The sequence below is a fragment of the Macrobrachium nipponense genome, chromosome 30 (assembly GCF_015104395.2).
Source record: "Macrobrachium nipponense isolate FS-2020 chromosome 30, ASM1510439v2, whole genome shotgun sequence".
Classification (NCBI taxonomy): domain Eukaryota; kingdom Metazoa; phylum Arthropoda; class Malacostraca; order Decapoda; family Palaemonidae; genus Macrobrachium; species Macrobrachium nipponense.
Genome location: NC_087218.1, coordinates 16743257 through 16765756, shown reverse-complemented (window position 1 = coordinate 16765756; position 22500 = coordinate 16743257). Strand labels below are relative to the sequence as shown.

The following is a 22500-nucleotide window of genomic DNA, read 5'->3' as shown; positions in this document are numbered from 1 at the left end:
GAAAAGGAAGCTATTTGTCCTTTGAAACTCTCTCTCTCTCTCTCTCTCTCTCTCTCTCTCTCTCTCTCTCTCTCTCTCTCTCTCTCTCGTTCAACGAACCTACATATATTCAAAAACTTTATGTTTTCGTGTGAATGTTTATTTGTACTGTAAACTGCTCTCTCTCTCTCTCTCTCTCTCTCTCTCTCTCTCTCTCTCTCTCTCTCACACACACACACACACCATAGCCTTCACTTGAGAAAGATGTTGAAGATATTGGGTCCTGAGAGTATTGGATGATTTTAGTGATTGGAAAGAGTGAAGAAAGAAAAGAGTTCGGGAATAATCAAAGCTGAGAAACTTGCAAGAACCTTAGGAGGAGGTGGGTGTGAACGGTAATGAATCACAATGAGACCTGAGAAGCCAGCAAAGTGAAAGTAAAATCGAACCAACTTCTTATGAAGACTATCGTATTTGACGGCATATAGGACGCACTTTTTTTTTTTTTTTTTTTTCAAAATTTTGGCTCAAAAAATCGCCCTTCGTCTTATACATCGTAGGTGAAGTTTGAGGACCTCCGTAGGATAGGACTAAGGTCTCTCCTGGCGCTCACTAAACCCAGCTTACGCTCAGTACTTTTACCTACCCTAAAAACTCCATGCATCCTATTTTATTGCTGGCATTATTGCATTATTACCGGTGCTTTAAAAACGAATTCGTAAAAATGAAAGTAATCTAATCTGAATGCTGCGACTTGCGTTTATAACATTAGCTGATCGACGCTCCGCCTTACCAGTAATGCCATCTGTTGGCGAGGAATAAAACTACGGTATGATCGTTGCCAGCGCTGCCAAATTGCTTTTATTATTATTACTATTATCATTACTAATACTACTACTACTATTATTTATTTTTATTATTATTATTATTATTATTATTATTATTATTATTATTATTATTATTATTATTATTATTATTATTATTTCCTGCCATTGAGATGTCTTATGTATGTTTTATTGCTTGCCTGTACTTCCAAATTGCGTTTATTGTTATTATTATTATCATTACTGATATTATTATTATTATTATTATTATTATTATTATTATTTCCAGCCATTGAGATGTTTTGTGTATGCTTATTGCTTACCTCTACTGCCGAATTGCTTTTATACAGCTATGTTTCTTCTTGTAATGTACAGCTACTGTTTTCAACAATAAATGCTTAAATACACAAAACTTTTTTTTTTCCTGAATCTGACCTGCTGAAATGATGGTGCGTCTTATGCAGTCAAATACGGTACCTTATATTCGGTTTAGTATTATCAGCTAATTTCCAAATGATTTTAATCAATCGATTGTAATAGAAAGGCCTTATTTATCGAGGAATTAACTGAACTATCAGATAATTCAACTGAATATTTTAAAGTATAATTAAGATGAACTTATAAAGGAAATTTCAAAAAAGAATACGCAAAATCCATAAAGGAAAAAAATTAATGGGAAGAAGAGGAGAGAAGAGAGAGAGAGAGAGAGAGAGAGAGAGACGAGAGAGAGAGAGAGAGAGAGAGAGAGAGAGAGGGGCTTTTTTTATTCCCGTACTCCGATTGGAAACGAGAAAATGAACATTTTGAGCACCCAATTTATGCTCCATATATTCCGAACCTTTATAATAAAACGGATAAAAAAAAAATAAAAAAATCAAAAAAACTATTTAATACCTGGCATGCTTTTACGGCTAAGGCACTGATGCGGATACAATTCGCTCGCGTCCGGACAAAATGATGGAAAAAAGTGAGCAGTTCTGACGTAAAAATAAATAAAATAAAATAAATGTTTATATTTATGAACTGTATCAGCGTCACCAAACCAACCTAATTTAAATATTCATAGCTTGCTTAATAAAGATTTTTTTTACCGCTGATTTAGACAAAAAAAGAAACTTCGACTCTCATTTATATGAGAATCAGTGATTCTCATTGACATGAGGATAAATTAAAATCGATTCTCATTCATATAAGAATAAACGAGAATCAGTTATTTCTGTACGTCGTCAAATTCACCACTGGATTAAAAAAGAATTTGAATGTTATCTTATCTCAATATTTGCTGCCTCGGGAACATAAAATATGAAACTCAAGTTCTATGGGATTATAAACACAGCTTTTCCCCAGATATTTATGCTCATGGAAATATGCAAATGAGTACTAAATGAATATACATTCTCTCTCTCTCTCTCTCTCTCTCTCTCTCTCTCTCTCTCTCTCATAGAACTTTTGACAATATTTACAATTCGTCTGTCTACCTGTTTCCTAGGTAGTATGGGAGATGAATGAAGAGAGAGAGTTGATGAAATGGTATCGTGATAGTAGTTCCATTCTTCTTCTCGAAGTTACTTGCCAATTATAATATCTCTCTCTCTCTCTCTCTCAATAAGTCCGCTCCAGTCAAGAGATATCCCCATAATCCTGCTTGGTGGGCTTATTCTGCAGATTGTCAGGAGAAGGAGAAAGTCCTTTTCTTCGGTCCAGAAGGAAAGAGCGAAGGAGTTTCTTTCTGGAATGAGCTCCGGTTTCGCTAAGCAGAGGAAACCTCTCTTTACCTTCTCCTCTCATCATTTGAAATCACAAACCTCAAATTTTATTCAGAGCATCAATTTAAATTGACCCTCTCTCCGATCTCTTCATGAATCATAGTGTAGGGACGTAGGGACGACACTATTTCATAGAATAGAAAAGGATAGAAAATAGAATTCAGGTACCAATGAGGTCATTCAGCGCTGAAAGGGAAACTGAGAATAAAAAGGTTTGAAAGGCGTAACAGGAGAAAAACCCTTTGCAGTTGAAAAAGCACTATGAAACAATTGATGGAAAAGGGTTGAGGAAAGTCACGTGGAAGAAAGAGAATATGAATGGAGGTACAGTAAATGGAATGAAAACGTTTGCAGATAGGGGCCGAAAGGACTTTGCTAAGAACCTTAAGTAATGCCTACAGTGCACCTCATTAGGTGCATTAACGGCACTACCCCACTACTAAGGACACTATTTAATGGTCCTCCCCTCACATGACGTGATCCCTAAACGCTGTCTTCAGGGACAGTTGATAATAGTTTCTGTCCCCTCGTGGATTCGAACCAGCGCACAGAGGAGAAATCAGGACTTCGGTCTCTCTCTCTCTCTCTCTCTCTCTCTCTCTCTCTCTCTCTCTCTGCAACTATCCTGCCTGAATGGATGATTCTCTCTCTCTCTCTCTCTCTCTCTCTCTCTCTCTCTCTCTCTCTCTCTCTCTCTTAAAGGAAGATCCCAAGACGATTCTGAAGTAAACGTTTCAATCCCAAACCAAGGTTTAGAATAAGTGGACCAATTTTGGACAGAGCCTTCCAGTTAGTTACAAGAAATGCTTTCTAATAACTCAATCTATGGCGCAATACTGTATCCAGTACTGTAACCGTAATTAAATGGATCTCTAGTGTGAGATACAAGAGAAGGGAACACAGAGCTGAGGGATGGTTGAAAATAAAAAGGGCAGGATATAAGCGATAGTAGCATATAGGCCTATGTCTGGTTGCACAACTGCTCTTTGAGCTTAAGGCAATTGGCAGCACCTGTTACAAAGCAATGATTGCTTGACACACTTTGATGTCTTCAGAACTATAATAATATAATACAATAATAACAACAACAAACCAACGAACTCTTGGTCAACATACGACAAAGATTAGTGAACAGAAAACGGTCTGTTTCAAAGTTTAATTTTTCCCATTTTCTTTGTCTATCGATTTAAATTTAAAAGTCACATATGAGAGCTAAGAGACCTCGTTTCATACAGAGAGAGAGAGAGAGAGAGAGAGAGAGAGTGCCATAGGGAAATCAGAGAATGTAAAGGCATTTATCTCTACCTTCTATTCCATCGAGGTCCATTCGCCGGATTGAACTCGAGAAGGTATTGAAGTTTACTTAATAAACCTCAGCGTGGAAGCTTTCGGGGAATATTTATGATTATGGGAGAAATACTAATCTAGATCTTCATTTATGTATCGTGGTAGTTGGTGCCGGAACTGCAGCTAAGAAACAATACGAAACACCAACAAAAGAATTTCTTGCGTTATATATTTATCACACCGAGATATTCAATTGTGAGAATAAATAAGGGCAGGGTCAAAATAACAGGGTCTGCTCAACTCGGCCGTGGGGGTGGAGCTAATACTGTGACGTCAGAAGAGTAACACGACTCGCGCCTCTCCATTGAATTACTTAAAGAAGCTTTAGTTTTTATACATATAATCCATATCACATGGTTTTTTTTTTATAAAATCTGATCAAACCTGTAAAGAGGTAACATGCTTGATGTTTTTTAATAACCCTCCAAAGTATATAGGGTCTGCTTAACTGGCAAGTGGGGGCGGAGCTAATACTGTGACGTCACAAGAGTTTCTCTACTGAATTTCTTAAAGAACCCTTTGTTTTTATACATATAATCCATGTCGCGTGGTGTTTTTTCATAAAATCTTGATGATAAAATCTGTAGAGGTCACATGTTTGGATTGTTTTTTTAATACCCATTCTCTCATTTAGTCCCCAAACCTTGTTTTTATTACACAAAAATATACCAGTTTGAAACACATAGCTACTCCAGCTTTCTTCATATGTTTATTCTTACTTATTTATTTACTTACCTATATACTGGTTTGCTGTATTCTCTTCAAGTCCATTGTACCATGACAAACTCTCTCTCTCTCTCTCTCCTCTCTCTTCTCTCTTCTCTCTCTCTCTCTCTCTCTCTCTCTCTCTTTCAGGTAGTAATAGTAGCAAGATTTTAAATAATTCTTAAGAAATGTATTTAGTTCTGTCACTGTGTTCATACCTCACTTTGAAAACCAACTGTTTTTATGATAAAGGTTAGAATGATAGATTAATTATATTTTCCAAATCTTATTGTGAATAGTTATTGTTATGCAATAAATACAAAGAAAATGTGGATACAGGGCAGTGTAAAAAATGGCAGTTGCATTTGCACGACTTGGCCCACCAAAAAGAAAAAAGAAAACAATATCAAAAGTATAAGAATTACATCATATACGATATAAGGTATCAAAGGAATAAATGATGAAGAAAATGATACAGGGAACACATTTCCCGCAAATTTCTCATTAGCACTTTCATATCACATGAATATACTTCCGAAACACATAAGTTTACATATAACACAAACTGTATACATAAAGTATTAATTATGCATGCCTAAAACGATTATAATTTTTTCGAAAAAAAAGTACAAAAAGGTATTCGTCAGTCTGGCTGGATGTATCTGATGACGTTTCACAAGGGGCGGGGCTAGATTTCAGATCTCCCATGAACGCTTAATTTTTTATAATTTTTTGCGTGCGTAGATAATATTTTCTGTGCGCGATTATGGGTTTGAAATTAATTGTAATTGTAATGTGTCATATACCAATTGAAAGGGCATTCATTGAACTTTTACATGGTATGTGGCAAAACGTAATAAGATGAAAAATCATGTAAGAAAAATGTGGTAAATATTTACATAAAATTTAAAAATTTTGGTCCGTCTTTGACCTAGAATTCCTCGAAAATATCTGAGAACACCTATCAATTTTGTTTATGCATTATATAATAAATTTTATTAGCTTTCTAATACATTTTTCAGTTTCTTTCTATCATCATCCCTTAGTCAGCTAAGCTACGAAACGTGAATGTATGTAGGTTGACGGATGAAGTAATTGCACATTTTTGTGGTGCGTAGATAATTTTTTCTGTGCGCGCTTATGTGATTTGAAAGTAATCGTAATTGTAATGTGTCTATATATCATTTGAAAGAGCATTCTTTGTACTTTAACGTAGTATACGGCAACATGCAATAAAAGGAAAATTTATATAAACGCCATCGCAAAAAATAGTTATATGAAAATGTTATCGTAAGTATAGTTTCATAAAGATATGGTCCTTTTGTAACTGATGACGTTTCACAATTGGGGCGGGGATAGGTTTTAGTACCGCCATTGTGAGCAGACCCTGTTACTGACTCTGAATAAGGGTGCCTGTTGGTCTACGGATATAAAAGATACAAGAACTGTATATAAGTATTGTCCAAGTTAGGCTTCTATTGAAGAAGAGACAAAACTGTTAAAATATAATCCCACAAGAAGGCTTAGGACTAACTGCAACGAAAATTACAGCAATGAGAAGTTGAAGAATTTGGACAAGTTGCCTGAAAACATCGACTTAGTAACAAGGCGACTATATATCGCCTTTGCCCTCAGGCTTCCATGGGACTTGATCCTTGAACCGAACCTATGAAAGCATCAGTCTTAATAGAGTCCTCTAGAAGCTTAGCTTTGGTAAACAATACGCATATCAGTGTCTGTCACTCTAGGCTTATAACACTGACTCATGTAGAGCTAAGTGGAGACGTATGTGAAATATTTGCGCGCGCAACCATAAATAATTCATTACATCTTAAGGATTCTTGTGCAACGTCCTAATAAAATACGACTAAAGGAAATGCCCACATCAAGCGAAACAGGACTTAACACATCACCATTGTTCAGTCACCCTCGACGACGGAATACTCTCCATTATTTCAAAAAACTGCTGAGCTTTGTCATGGTCCGGAAACAGCAAATATTCCAATTTTCTGGCGTACTCTAAATCCCTAGCCCAATCATCTCTCTCTCTCTCTCTCTCTCTCTCTATCTCTCTCCTCTCTCTCTCTCTCGACCATTGTGAGGGAAGGTGGGTAGACGAAAATTTAGACCGAGGTCGATAAATATAGGTTCTTTCTACAAATACGAAAATATTTCTTAGGTTATTAATAACTTTTCGATTATACCCAGATTTACAGGATGAATATAAATAGTAATAATTTCACCGGTTAATGGAAGATTAAGATAAGTTAAATGCAGTCAAACGAGTTGTCACAAGTTTGAGATGGTAAACTTTTTGAAAATACAGATTAGAAAGCATGTTATAGGGCCTAGGACAAAGATACTTGTCCCTACTCTCCATAATACTTTCAGGATCACTCCTAAAAAATAAAGTGACTGGAAACTGAAGGAATAGCTTGAGCAGTCAAATCTAACAGGTAAGTTGACATGTGAGGAATTCGTCGGTGGAAATTCGTAGAGAATATTCGTGATAGTTCGTGTTGGAACCAATTTGAACTTTCGAGTTTTGAAAGGTTTTTAGGGGAGTTTCGTTCAGGGGAGTTTGACAAATTGCAATTTGGCGAGAGAGAGAGAGAGAGAGAGAGAGAGAGAGAGAGAGTTACAAGGATAAGGATGTCTCAAAGACTTCTTTATAATGTCCATTTCAGGAGACATCGTGTGCTCACTTATCTCTAGGAGCAGGTTTTACTGTTCATTCACAGTGTCCTCCTAATGATTTTGTCTAGCTTTCTTTTAAACTCTTCCACACTGTTGCTGTTTACAACGTCTGGTGGCAGTTATTCCACGTCTCACATATCTTGTATGAAAGAAGAAATTCCACAATGGGATGTGTTGTATCTCTTCAGTTCTAGTTTCCACTCATTATTTCTTGTCTGGTTTTCGTTTAATGTAAATAGGTTACTGTCTACTTTTGTTATGCCTTTTAGTATTTTGAATGTTTCTATTAGTTGTCCTCGCAATCGTCGTGTTTCTAACCCTTAGGTGTTATGGGTCTCTAGTCGTCTTTGGTAACCTATTTGCCTGATGGATGGAATTAACTTTGTGGCTCTTGCTTGTACTCCTTCTAATCTATTTATGTCCTTTCTTAGTGTTGGTGACCAAACCTGTACTGCCTATTCAAGATGGAGTATAACTATTGATGTGCAGAGCTGCAGCACCGTTTCCTTGTTTCTGTATTTGGACTGCCTCTTTATGTATCCCACTAGTTTCTGTGCCTTCTTTTCTGCTTTTATGTACTATTTTCTGGATTTTAAGTCCTTGGTAATAATGACTGCAGGGTCCTCCTCTTGTTCTACACTATTTATTCATTCCAAAGCAGCATGTAGTTGGCATGAGGGTTGTTTGTTCCTATTTGAAATAATTTACACTTATCCATGTTAAGTTATTTGTCATTTTTTTACCATTCTCCTATTTTCATTAAATAATTTCTTAAACTTTCAACTGTATTTGGGTCTGCTACATTTACACCTAGTTTGATGTCATCTGCAAATTTGGCTATCCTGCTAGTTAAGCCTACATCAATGTCATCAATGTAAATATAAAACAACGGTGGGGCAAGGACAGAACCGTGAGGAACTCCACTCGTCACATCTGCCCAAACAGATTCTTCACCGTCTATTACGACTCTGTGATTTCTATTAGTTAGCCAGTCTTCGACCCAGTCTGCTACTTCTACAATTCCTAAACCTCTAAGAAGAGAGAGCACCCTTCCAGCAGAAGCATGTTCAACTTGAGAGAGAGAGAGAGAGAGAGAGAGACGAGAGAGAGAGAGAGAGAGAGAGAGAGAGAGAGACTTACTTGATGAATTAACCGAATTTTAATGTCATCGTAACAAATTTTCAAAATACTTAAATTATGTCCTTCATGCTAAAATGTGAGGTTCATGGATTTCGTGCGCAGGTAATAAGCCTAATGTGGATTGAAGCAAACCAATAATATGAGGAAGAATGGTATGATAAATGCACAGACTTATTCGAAGAAGAGTTATAGGCATCACTTTTCCTACAGAAAAAATCAAGAAGACAGCCAGCTGTGTTCTTTTCCGTTCCACAGAACAAGCACACAGACACACAACAGATATAAGTAAGGGCAGCCAAACAGACAGAGCACTGGAAAGTTTTATTAAGCATTTCCTGAGAAGTTGGGAATAAAAATAAGAAAAAAAATGACACCAAGAGATGTCGACAAAGTCACAACTTCCTACTCACCCTGAACATTAGAAGAAGACGAAACGGATCTTGAAAGCCTTAGAGCCATTCGGCGGGAAACGTAGCGAATCAAAGCCTTCAGAAGAAACAACCAATCAACGCCGTCCTTACATAACGTATAGACAACAATGTATAAAACAGTGTCACAACTGCCAACGCATTCTGAGCAGAGGAAGAGGAAGACGATGGACCAGGATCATGAAAGCCTTAGAGCAGTGGTTCTCAACCAGGGGGAAAATTCTCCTACGGGGGCTTCAGAGTTTCGGGGGGTGGGGGGGTGGGGGTGTTGGGGGGGGGGGGGGGGGGTGATGATTTGTGACCACAGATTGGCAGGCTCAAAATACCTCTGGAACCACAAAAAACGCGGTGTGGCATCGTCCGCACTCCGCACTGTTGAGAGGTCACGCTGGGCTTTCTCTCCACTAGCTTGTGTGTTTGTGTTAGTATTTTGTGCATATTATTTGGAATGCACTTTTTGAGGAAAAGGGGGATGGGGGCGGGCATGCTGACATATGGTGAAAGGGTGTATGGGCCAAACATGGTTGAGATCTACTGCCTTAGAGCCATTAAGCGGAAAAAATGTAGCGAATCGTAGCCTTCAGAAGAGACAACCAATCAGCGTTGTCCTTACATGACGTATAGACGAGAACGAGGTGGCTCTCGACGAAACACTACAACCAATTATCTTTATTGTTATGAATGAATAGAAGACGAGATGGAGGTGAATGGGTGTAGGTTATCTTAAAATATGCACTGGGACCTCGCTACAGCTTGTTCAGAGTTTCATTATTTATTATATCGATTGTTCGCTCTAAAGAGGAGCTGCCAATTTTTCATGTCCCTCCTCTTTTATCCGGGCTTGTGATCGGCTTGAGTACCGCTCTCTCATGGTTCAATCGGCAGATTCATAATGATCGGTATTTTTATTTCCCATTACGTTTCAGATGACCCCACCCCTAATTTCCAATTACCTTTCTCAACCTCCTATGAAAATAAATAGTGTGCGCGTATTCCTGAGAGAGAGAGAGAGAGAGAGAGAGAGAGAGAGGGAATAAAACTTCCAATATACCTTTCCATCTGACGATGACAACCTCGTAAAGTTCCCGGAAGCGACGCAGATGACATCAGGAACTCTCATCTGTTTATAATTTTTAAAGTCGCTCTGTCATAAAATATTGAGAGCAAAACAGGATGAGGAGAGAAAGTCTCTCTCTCTCTCTCTCTCTCTCTCTCTCTCTCTCTCTCTCTCTCTCTCTCTCTCTCTCCAGCTTCTGTTGCATCATACAAAAGGCTAAGAAAGGAAGGAGAATTTCCAAGACCCAAACGTAGAAGATGGACAAGGAATAATTACATTTGCACAGAAACCAACGAAAGAATCGGTGTCTCGTTCGTTCCCACATTTCTAACAATGGGTCTATTTAATAGTTTTCATAATAAACTTATTTTACCACGCTTGGAGAGTTTGCAGCAGTGAATTCACTGACACCAGAAAGGTTTCATAACTGCTGAGAATCATAATGCACACGCGCATGGATGCTGCAAAGAAAACTTTCAACCTTAATGAGAGAGAGAGAGAGACATCTCGAAAATTCAGGAAATATGATAATAGAAAAGCAACCAGCGTAAGACGTTTGTGGGTCAGATAAGCAAGAGGAGGAAATACGATCATTTTTGGAGGTGGTTGCGAAGCCGAGGTATTATTACCAGATAAAAGGCACTGCACACGGGAAAGGACTCTCTCTCTCTTGCGCGCGGATTTAAATTTTAACCTTGGCAGAACCACTTGACAAAATAATATTTACAGACGACGACGTTAAAAACAAAAGAGAAAAACTAAACGAAGTTCAAATCTCCTGGTCCGAATGGGATTCATCCAAGAGAAATTAAAGAGCTAAAAGAGGAGATAGTTCCTCACCTATATAAACTCTACAGAAAAACGGCAGAGCAACGAAAGGCAACCAAAGGATGGAAACTAGGTAATGTGCCCCAGTTTACAAAAAAGGTGCAAGAGAAAAGTCAGGAAATTATAGACCAATCGGTCTAACATCGGTCCCTTGTAAGATTTTCGAGTCCATAATTGCAGATCTAATTGTGGATTACATTGATAGAAACAACCAGTTGTTAAACAGCCAACAATCTTCAGACAAAACAGATCCTGCCTATCAAACCTCTTGGAGTTTTTTCCATAACATGATTGGTATTTACGACAGTAGTAGAGGAATTGATATACTCTACTTGGATTTCCAAAAGGCCTTTGTCAAAGTTCCACACAAGAATCTAATGAAAAAAGATAGAGCTTTAGGAATTGTAGGAGAAATAGCAGACTGGATCGAAGAGTGGTTAACTAATAGAAAACAGAGTCGTAATAAATGGCGAAGAATCAGAATAGGCAGATGTGACAAGCGGAGTTACTCAGGGTTCTGTCCTTGGCCCCCTCTTGTTTTTTTATTTATATTAATGACATTGACGTAGGATTAATTAGCAGCATAGCCAAATTTGCAGACGACACCAAACTATGTGTAAATGCAGCAGACCCAGAGACAGCAGAAAGTTTAAGAAATTATCAAAAGAAAATAGGAGAGTGGTCAAAAAGATGGCAAATGCCTTTTAATGTGGTTAAGTGTAGTGTCACAAATAGGAACAAACAACCCTCATGCCAACTACATGATGCTTGGGAATGACGGTGTAGAACAAGAAGAGGTCCTTGGGGTTATTATTACCAAGGACTTAAACTCACAAAACTGAGCATAAAAGCTGAAAAGAAGGCACAGAAATTAGTGGGATACCTAAAGAGGCAGCTCAGATACAGAAACAAGGAAACGTGCTACAGCTCTACACACAATAGTTAGACGACATCTTGAACATGTACTAGTACAGTTTTGGTCACCAACACTAAGAAAGGATATAAATAGATTAGAAGGAGTACAAGCAAGAGCCACAATGTTAATTCCATCCATCAGGCAAATAGGTTACCAAAGACGACTAGAGAGCCTGAACATGTATGGCCTAGAAACACGACGATTGCCAGGACAACTAATAGAAACATCTGAAGAGATACAACGCATCTCATTGCGGGAACTTCTTCACATACAAGTTATGTGACAGTGGAATAAACTGCTAGACAAGATCATTAGGGACACTGTAACAAACAGTAAAACCTGTTTCTAGAGATAAGTGAGCACACGATGTCTCCTCTTAGGATGGACTAAGTCTTTGAGACATCGTAATCCTTGAAACATTATCAGTCTTGATATTCAATATTATCTTCAAATACTATTTATGGAACCGTGTGTGTGTGTGTATGAGAGAGAGAGAGAGAGAGAGAGAGACTAACTGTGCCATCAATCCTAGCACCGCACGGGTGCAAGAGACGATATGGTCTAACTTACGACTTCAAATTAATTTTAACGGGGACTTCCAGACCTCGGCTTCAATCAGGAAGACAAAACGCCTCAACCGACACCTTTTGAAAGTGTCGAGTCGAAGGTTATTTTGACATTCTCCCTGAACAGTCTCTAATGCACTGGTTATCACCTCCATTAAACAAAAGACATCAATCGAGTTGAGGATTCTGTGTGTGTGTGTGTGTGTGTGTGTGTTAATAAACGTTAATCAAAACAGTAGTAAAGCATAAGTCTTATATATATATATATATATATATATATATTATATATATATATATATATATATATATATATATATATATATATATAATAAATTAAAAGATTTACAAATTTAATTAATATCTAGAAGAGTACAATAAACATAAAACACGTATTGCAAACAATATTCTTTTTTTTTTTTTTTTTTTTTTTTGTTAACTGAAGGTTGATAAGCGAATGTGACGAACAGTGACATTCTTTGAAACGAAGATGTCATCATTTTGACTCTCTGCGGAAAGAGGTCTTCAAAGGACAGATCAGCATTAGCTCCGAAAATGTTGACGCAACCTCCTTGGTGGTGCCAGGTGGAAGTCGCTGCCTAAGAGAACAGAACCACGTGTTATCCGTGCAAAGGTGGAAGCAAGAATCTGGTTTTTGAATAGATTTTATGGGCGTGATAATGGAGCTGTTATGACGTCATGTTTCTATCCAGTGTAATGAACTTGTGACGAATCGCTGACGTCATATACTAGGGAGTGTCTTGTGAGTGAATTCGTGCTGCGTACGTACGAGCTCTTCCCTTACGTAATGGGAGAGTAAGCTAACTAAGATGGAGAACTATACAAAGTTGGCAAAGCGCCAAGATGGCCATCTTTAAGTTGAATTTAATTAAGTGCGTGTGCGCTCGGTTGAATGGGTAAGCTCACTTACTTTTAAGCCCAAGCGTGGCTTGTCTCTTTTGTATTTTAAACCTTTATTTCAGAGGTGTACTTTTCCATAATATGACCTTTTGATTTATGTCATTTTGATTTATTTGCAAATTGATTTATGTGGGATTTTACTTCGTCTCTCCCAAGATGATTCTGGTGGAGGGAACTTATCTTGGAAATGGGAACTTAGCTGATAGTTCTGCGGGTATGGTTCGGGGGCGGGGTGTGGGGGGGGGGGGTGGGGGGGGGGGGGGTGTGGAAGACTATGACGTTTCTAGTTACCCTCCGTTTTATGACTAAACTAACGTTAATTGTAGAGAAAGAGGTGGATTGAATTTTGACTTATGCGGTTAACAATTTGTTAAGAACCGGATTTATTTAGGTAATCCTTTTGTTCTTAAATAAATGTATTTTTGTAGTTCACGAGTCAGATTTTACTTACCTTAAGCAATTGTGTGAGATCGGTTGGATTGATTGAGAGAGATAGAGAGAGAGAGAGAGAGAGAGAGAGAGAGTGTTAGAATGTCACCTCAGTGCCTTGCTGCTATAAGGTCATTGCTACCAACACATATTTTTTTTCTTTTGAGATTGTACCAAGGTTAGAATCTCGGTAACACACACACATATTTATATATACATCGGATACAATGTTCCGTTTAATATCTAATTCGCTCCTTACCTCGGAATTAATATATTTTCATATATATTAACCGAAGGGGAATTTTTTTTATACGGAGAATAGATTTGCCTGGTCCCGGGCGCGAACCCAAGAAGGCATTCAAATCCAGGAACGTCATGAAGCAAGCTTTTACCTTACCCCATCATTTTTCCCCCCCCCCGAGAGGCTATAAGTTTATGCCGTCTCTCACCCTCAAATACCTTTCGCGCTCAGTAATTCGTTGGTTTGGAGACAACATCAACCCAACTCGACTCCGGTAGCGTTGTAGTGCTTTTTGACAACACGTAGCATTTATATAAGTCATATCACATTACCGTGATTCATATGCATACATCGAGCTACAATGTCCTTTAATATCTAATTCGCTCCACCTCGGAATTAATATATATTAAGCATATATGAAAATATATTTATTCCGAGGTAGAGCGAATTAGATATTAAAGGACATTGTAGCTCGATGTATGTATATGTTGATATGACATAAATAAAGATAAATGGCACGAAGGAAAAATAAACGAAGGAGTCTGCAAGATCTTTCGACTTTAAAAAGTCCTTTACTGAGCAGATACTGACAAAAATACGAGAAAAGACAATTACAAGAAGGTCGTATAAACTGACAGATAGGGATTATAAAAGGGATTAGTACCTAGAATCCGACACACCTGTCACCTATAATCCTTTAATTGTCGGAGATTGTATGACTGAGATGATTGTCTTAAACCTTTAATTGCACCATTGTTTATGCTTGTTTGGGAAGGTTCTTATCTTCCAGGTGTGTCGGATTCTAGGTACTAATCCCTTTTATAATATACAGTTAGCCCTTACAGTTAGCGCATGCGCAGTAGCATTAGCGCATGCGTAGTAGGATTCAGTGTTGTGGTGGTAGTAGTAGTAGTAGTAGTAGATGAATATGGATGTGGAACGGCTCTACTATCGCTAGTTTTATTATCTCTTATTTCCGCCTGTATTTCGTGTTTTTAAAAGTGATAAATGTGGGAAATATCACAATAACACGGCAAAAACTCCCCCCCAAGTGGTTTCTCCCCACCCAAAACCCCGGTTCCCACTGGGGGTCCCCCTTACCGTAGGATAGAGTCTGGGTTTTGTCCCCACCCAAAACCCCGGTTCCCAATGGGGATCCCCTTTACCGTAGGATAGAGTTCAAAGGTAAATTAGAGTCGTCCGAATAAATATTACTTCAAATTATTGTTCAGGAGTTAAAACTGCATAGAAAAACCGCAACTGCCATACTCTGGGCCGCCGCGGATAGGTACACTAGATCTACCATAATATGTCCTAAATTGACGATAAAACTACACTGAAGAGGTGATGAAGAAATAGCTGAAGAATTCTTGCATATGTTCAAAGACCACACCGAATTCTTCATCAAAGATTAGTATAACGCATCAACAGCGATTGTCCTACTTCCGGATCACTAGGGGTGTTCTTGCACCGAGGGGATCACCAGGCCAACGTAAATTGTAAGCAGACGGGGGAAGAACATATACGGTCCGCTTACCGTTCTTCGCCACTAGTAGGCCTCCTGACGACTCCAGGAGGTCAAACACACGGCAACAGCCAGCAGCAGTGGCAAGCAGCAGCACAAAAGCAACAGCAATGCTTATAAGTAAAGCTAAAATTCATTAGCAGGAGCCTCTCAAATTCAATGGTAGCTGCAGGATCAGGAACAAATATCTTCCGATAATTAAGCCGTGAAAAAAGCCGAAAGACCTCCTCTGTTGGGGAGCCGATACTCTCTGCCCGCTGCCCAAAAAAACGCACTCCAGGTAAAGGGGAGAGAGAGCGAAGCATAACCACGTAATGGGGCAGTTCGACAAGCGAAGCACTGAAGACGGGTAGTCCGCTCCACAAAAAATGAAAGGCAAAAAAAATATGGTGAATAAACACTATGCTAATGAACACAAACAAAACCTTGGCCGGGGATAAAAGAATGTTTCAAGAGAACTTTTCGTGACTTAATTAAAACAAATGACATAAACCACGAACAAAATATTTAAAGTAATTATGGATTACAGCTCCCCGGGACAAGGAAAAAAAATAATTTATTATTTTTTTTAGAAAGGTAACTCCTAGTCAATATTAAACAATTAATTTGTAATGCAAGCAAAAATATGAGCGTTGTGCTTTAAAAGCAAAATAGGAAAAAATATATCTAGTAAAATTTTCATTTCATTCATACAAAAGTAAATGCAAGATATCAAAAACAAATATTTCATAAACCCAAAACCACTATCCTTAAACATTACTAATATCAACTCTTAAGATATATATAAATAATGTGAACCTCAAACTATATTAAGAAATCTTCCCACACCTGACGAAAAAAAAATAAAAAACATTGCGCAAATGGGATTGATGCAGAGTCCTTTAATACCCTTCACCAACTACTCTGGATAGCCACAGCATCCTTTTCATTACCGAATGTCCTGAAAAGAACATCAGGGACTACGTTGTCTTTTCCAGCCACGTGACAAATAGAAAGGTTATATTCTTGGAGTAAAAGACTCCAGCGCAAAATACGCTGATTTTTATCTTTAAATTTTTTTTTTTTTTATTAAAAAAAATTAAGGGAGGATTATGATCTGTAAAGACCTTAATTGGACATACTGAGGAAAATAAATACACTTCAAAATGTATGATGGCTTTCACTAAGCATAAAGCCTCTTTCTCAATTGTTGAGTAACGTCTCTCTGCCGGTAACAACTTCTTGGAAAAGCAGGCGACTGGATGCGAGGTGCCATTCTCACCCTCCTGCAACAAGACAGCACCTAAACCTGTGTCACTGGCATCTGTAGCCAAACAAATGGCAAGGAAAAATCTGGAGAACGTAACAAAGGATAGGTTATTAAAGTACCTTTCAATTTTTCAAATGCATCCTGACACTCGTTATTCCACATAAATTTTACATCTTTCTTTAACAAATTAGTTAAGGGATTAGCAAGGTCAGAAAAATTCTTAATAAACTTTCTATAATAACCAACTAGACCAAAAATCTACGAATACCTCTCTTGTTTCGAGGAGCGGGAAGGCTGTAACTGCCTCAACATTCGCTCTCTTAGGAGCGATCTTACCCAAGCCAATTTCATGTCCTAAATAAACCACTTTCGCTAGAGCAAAATCACTCTTTAAATTTATCACCAGACCAGCCTTCCTCAGCACCTCGAATAGCGCTCTTATCCTCTTAAGATGAGTTTCCCAATCATCACTGTAAATCACAAGGTCGTCAATATAAACCACACAACCCTCCAGTTCACAATGTAATGAAGTCATCAGCCTCTGGAAGGTAGCGGCGGCATTCTTCATGCCAAAAGGCATCACCTCGCATTCATAGAGGCCGTCCACCCTCACAAAGGCCGATATTTTCCTTGCCCGGGGCGTAAGACCGACCTGCCAATATCCTTTTAAACAGGTCAAATTTACTCATTATAACGGGCAGATCCCACTCTATCTATACAGTCTTCCACCCAATGGGCAAAGGGAACGAGTCCGTTTTTGTTACAGAGTTGACCTTGCTGTAGTCAAAACACATCCTAGGCTGACCATTCCCCTCCTCTTAAACAAAACTACAGGGGAGCTCCAAGGACGCAGCTCGGTTTAATGAGGTTATGGTCTAGCATGTATTTAACTTCCTTCCTGACTATTTCTCTCTTGAGGGGTTCAGTCTATATGGACATTGTTTAATAGGCTGAGCCTCCCCAACGTCAACGTCGTGTTGTAAAATATGGGTCCTACCAGGTGCATCCTGAGAGAGATCTTTATATTAGTTAATTAAATTAATTAGAGGTGCAGCTTTTTCTGCATCTAAGTGCTGAAATTTAGTATCAGATTATTTAAAACATCAGAATTATTTTCCAAACCAATTGGGCTAACAGCAAATTTATTCGCCCATAAACTCTTCATTTTCTACACTAACTACAGAAATAGGTACTACAGATTCTTCTACAGACCTGTCAATAAAAGATTTTATCATATTAACATGGCAAATACGGGGGTTTTCTTCTCCTATCAGGAGTTTCAATCAGGTAATTTACATTGTTAATTTTCTTCAGAAACCTTCCACGGACCTGAGAATTCGCTTTCAGGGGATTGCCAGCATAGGAAGTAAAACCAACACCTTGTCACCTACATTAAAATAGCCTATCTCGTGTTTTAACGTCATACTTCAATTTCATCGAGGCCTGGCTATCGCCAAATGTTCCCGAGCAAAAGACCGTGCTCTAAGCAATTTCTCCTGCAAATCTGAAAAAAATAATCCAATACATTAATTTCAGGAGTCTCTCCTTCCCAGTGTTCTCTCACTACATCTAATGGGCCTCGAACACAGTGACCAAAAATAAGCTGGAAAGGAGAGAGACCCACTGACACATTGGGGATCGATCGTATTGCAAAACAATGCGTAAGGTAATTCCTTATCCCAATCATTCCCAGTCTCTAAAACAAACAACAACACAGACTTCAAGGTTTGGTGGAACCTTTCCACCTGGCCTTGGCTTTCCGGGTGATACGGTGCAGACTTCATGTTTTAATACCAAACTCATTCATTTTCTTTTCAAAATACCTACTCGTGAAAATAGTGCCACAGTCACTCTGAATTACCTTAGGAAAACCAAATCTGGTAAAGAAACCAACCAACACTTCAACAACCTTTTCGGACCGTATACTCCTCAATGGGATAGCCTCAGGGAAGCGAGACATTCTATCAACAATAGACAATATATATTCATTCCCACCGCGCGTCCGCGGCAGGGGACCCACTACGTCAATTATCACTTCCCGAAAGGGTTCGCCCCACGGAGGGTATAGGAATTAAGGGAGCTTGGGTATTTTCTGGTTAGGTTTCCCCACAACTGGCACACATCACAAGATAATACGTCTCTCTTAATGTCCTTTACGCATCCCAGGCCAAAAGAAATGTCAGAAACCTTCTGAAAGGTTTCCTACACCAAAATGTCCCGACAAATCATTTTCATGTGCTAAATACATCAATTTATTCTGGTACCTTTCCGGGACAACCAATTGTCTGCACGGACTCTACCTGGTGGGCAGGTGCATTAGCCGACCTGCTCAACCTGTAGAGCAAACCTCTCTCTTTGACGAATACTGGTTTCGTCAAATCCTCGGGATTGCCGAGTTCTAAATTAGAAAACTCCTTACTCTGTGCCATTTTGAACGCCTTAGCGTCCCAGTTTATTTCATCCTAATTAATGACTTTCTTATTACTACTACCAGTCCTCATGTCAGTCATTTGTCTGTCTACTTGATATAAATCTAAGTCAACATCCTCGAGATCCATCTCCCGAGCTCTAGATCGGGTTACTACAGAGACAGGCTTATAAAAATTAGTTTCAATATCATCGCCTTCACAAGTCACATTCAGGAGAGTCAAAATCGGACATATATTATCAACTGCACCTTCACCTTCAGCCAAATCATTCCCTAAGAGGAGGTGAATACCGGGAACTGGCAAAACTGTCTACCACAGCCAGTTTAGCAGTCCCTTTAAAATACTTGGTGTGAATATTAAACTTCTCTAAAGGACAAGACGTAATAGAGTTCGGGAAACCACCCACACCACAAATTCATCGTTGGAAAATACAAAATCCTTTGGAACGGCAGTTTAATATGAGAGACTGTGCTGCTCCAGAGTCCCGTAATACCTTTAAACAAACCTTTGTTTTTTCATCAGTTACCAACAAAACACAGACCCGTCAGAAATATACCTCTTAAATTTTAGTCACTTTTCCTGTTCCATACTTTGCTTTAAGTTTGCCGGTTTTTCAGCTACAACAATGTTTACTGGATTAGACCTCCTCTCCTGAAAGTTTTTCCAACCGTAACAATTAGCCTTAACGTGCCCAGTCTTGTGGCACCAATAAACACTTCACACTACTACTACTACTACTACTACCACCAAAATTTCTACCACTACTACCACCACCATTAACCGATTCTACGACTGTTTACGAAACTACGCGAGCCCGCTTACGCTTCTGTCTTGATTAGATACTTTTTCTGACTCGTCATTATTTTGACCTTAATGTTCTCTAGAAGACTGACGTTTATTACTACGTGTATTATATTCATGGGGGGAGAACCTATCCTGATTAATCCTTTTTCCTAAGGGGTTCCTCCGATGGGTAAGTGCATACTCGTCGGAAGCAACTGCTATTTCCTGAATGGAGTCGAGCTTCAACTCCTCAAATGATTCGCAAGTCACGACTCACGTTCCTCTTAAATTCCTCGCCAGAAGGAGCTCTTCAGTTAACAAATTGTCTACTTCTTTTGACTTCAGCCAGTCATCGAGAAACTGAACTTTCTTTCGCGCAAACTAACATAGGTGACGTCAAGATCCTTCCGCAGATTACGAAACTTCTGCCTGTATGCTTCAGGCACCAAATCATAAGCTTTCAGCACAATACTTTTTACGGTGTCGTAATCCACGGAGAGATCGTCACTAAGATTATTATAGACCCTTTGAGCTTTGCACCAAACGACACTGAACTAAGTGTTTCCACAATCCTTTGGCCAGGCAAGCTTCCTAGCAATTTTTCTCAAAATGACACAAAAAAACTCATTAACCTCCTCCTCGAAAAGTGTGGTACCAGTTTTTAACGCAGCGAACATATTAAACCTTGTTTCATCAACACAGAATTATTATAGCTACCATTCTTTCCCTGATTCAACTTAATCTGTAATTTAAGCACCTCAATTTCATGCTCTTTCTTTTGCCCTTTCATCGCTCTAAGTTGGAGAGCTTTAAACTCCAGTTCCTTCATCTTGGTTTTTCTTTTCAAAAATTTCCAAATGGTCATCACCACTATCAATAGGATTTTCTTTACCTCCACCTTCCAGTTCCTCTATCTCCCAGGCTTACTCTCATCCAGCCTACTACTTTCCAGAACATCCTTCCTATTATGAGTTCTCTCTATATGTCCTCGCGGCCTTCAAGACCTCAAATAACACGGTCCCTTCTTAACCTCAGTGGCCAAACTTAAATCCAAGAACTCTGCAATCAACCACAATTGATCCCTTTTTAGTTCAAGCAGATCCTCTTCCCAGTTAGGACTAGCCAAAAAGTTCGCTACCTCAGCTTCTTCACTCTCTAAATAATGCATCCTGAATAATTAAATAGAAATAATCACTAAATATGTTCAGTAGCTTGACCGCCTCTCTGAGAGCCCGTTTACAGTTGAAAATTATGCCGCTAAACTGGATCCTAGCTAAAAAGGTCGCCAAATTATGTAATGAACTTAAGATGTTGTTTATATTCATCCAGGGCTCTTTTCCAGACTGGCTCAGTGCCAAAATACCAGGCAGCAAAAGAACCAGCAGCGACACAAAATTCACAAAGCCAAATAACGCTCAAAGAGGGATCACACTGAATCAAACTTAACAATAAAATTTTATTGACAAAAATAGTCTTAAATTACAAAAAGTAGTCCTCGAAAAGCTTGTTTCTTAGGAACTGAAAAAACACATACGCTACTTTACAATAATAACACTCGAACCATCACGCGCCTACCTAACTTTTATACCTCAGTCGAAGAGAAAGAAAGGTGTAGGAGGCAGAAAAAACACACTTTCCCTAGCATACGACAGTGGAGTTTGCAGAGTGAAGTAAACCTTAATCCTAATCAATTTCACAATAATTATTAATAATAATACACCTTATAATAATAATATGTCCTAAATTGACGATAAAACTACACTGAAGAGGTAATGAAGAAATAGCTGAAGAATTCTTGCATATGCTCTCAAAGACCACACCGAATCGTAATCAAAAGATTAGTATAACGCATCAACAGCGATTGTCCTACTTCCGGATCACTAGGGTGTTCTTGCACCGAGGGGATCACCAGGCCAACGTAAATTGTATATTATGTAAGCAGACGGGGAAGAACATATACGGTCCGCTTACCGTTCTTCGCCCACTAGTAGGCCTCCTGACGACTCCAGGAGGTCAAACACACGGCAACAGCCAGCAGCAGTGGCAAGCAGCAGCACAAAAGCAACAGCAATGCTTATAAGTAAAGCTAAAATTCATTAGCAGGAGCCTCTCAAATTCAATGGTAGCTGCAGGATCAGGCAACAAATATTCTTCGATAATTAAGCCGTTGAAAAAGCCGAAAGACCTCCTCTGTTGGAAGCCGATACTCTCTGCCCCGCTGCCCAAAAACGCACTCCAGGTAAAGGAGAGAGAGCGAAAGCATAACCACGTAATGGGGCAGTTCGACAAACGAAGCACTGAAGACGGGTAGTCCGCTCCACAAAAAATGAAAGGCACAAAAAAAAAATGGTGAATACTATACAAATGAACACAAACAAAACCTTGCCGGGATAAAAGAATGTTTCAGAGAACTTCGTGACGGAATTGAAAACAAAAGACATAAACACGAAACATTTAAAGTAATTATTGGAGTTTACAGATATATATATATACATATATATAGATTATAGATATATATATATTATATATAGATAGAGAGAGTATAGATAATTAGTATATAGATATATATATATATAATATATTAATAATAGAGTACGACATAGAGATATATATATATATATATATATATATATAGAGTATATATATATATATATATATATATATATATGTATA

General features: G+C 38.6%; 1 protein-coding gene across 1 annotated transcript in view; it reads left to right on the top strand.

Moving 5' to 3' along the window:
• Positions 1-22500, top strand: part of LOC135201982 (probable serine/threonine-protein kinase DDB_G0267514) — a 45947-nt gene that overhangs the window by 22189 nt on the left and 1258 nt on the right. The window lies entirely within an intron of this gene.